Source organism: Mandrillus leucophaeus, unplaced genomic scaffold, assembly GCF_000951045.1.
Source record: "Mandrillus leucophaeus isolate KB7577 unplaced genomic scaffold, Mleu.le_1.0 Scaffold564, whole genome shotgun sequence".
Classification (NCBI taxonomy): Eukaryota; Metazoa; Chordata; class Mammalia; order Primates; family Cercopithecidae; genus Mandrillus; species Mandrillus leucophaeus.
Window position 1 is genome coordinate 379,124 of NW_012106075.1, and position 566 is coordinate 379,689.

The window sequence follows — 566 nt, forward strand, 5'->3', positions numbered from 1 at the left end:
ATGGCACTCTTCTAATCAGACAGACCATTGAAAGACTTTAGGCCCTGACTGTTTAGCCACATTTACATGAGTTTGAACTGAACCAAGTCTTGGGAAAAATCAAAGCCTAATAGGTCACAGAAGTCTTAAAAGGGGGACAGGCAGAGAGAGAAGACAAGGCAATTGTTTCCATCTGTAACTTTTTTGGATTTTCCCATTTTAAGAGAGGGTTTCTTTCCTATTTGAGGGCCTTGAGCACAACATATGAAATGAATGAAAATCCGGCATCAAACAAAATCATCATGAAAATCTAAATGCCCAATGTTCACAAACTCCCTGCATCTGCATTTTTACCCTTAAGTAGCAGCTAGACTCCACTTTGCTCTTCCTCCATCTCCCTATCATGGTGTTCAGATTGGCCTTTTTTTTTTTTGTTTTTTGAGACAGAGTCTCACTCTGTCCCCAGGCTGGAGTGCAGTGGCGTGATCTCGGCTCACTGCAACCTTTGCCTCCCGGGTTCAAGCGATTCTCCTGCCTCAGCCTCCTGAGTAGCTGGGATTACAGGCATGTACCACCATGCCCAGCTA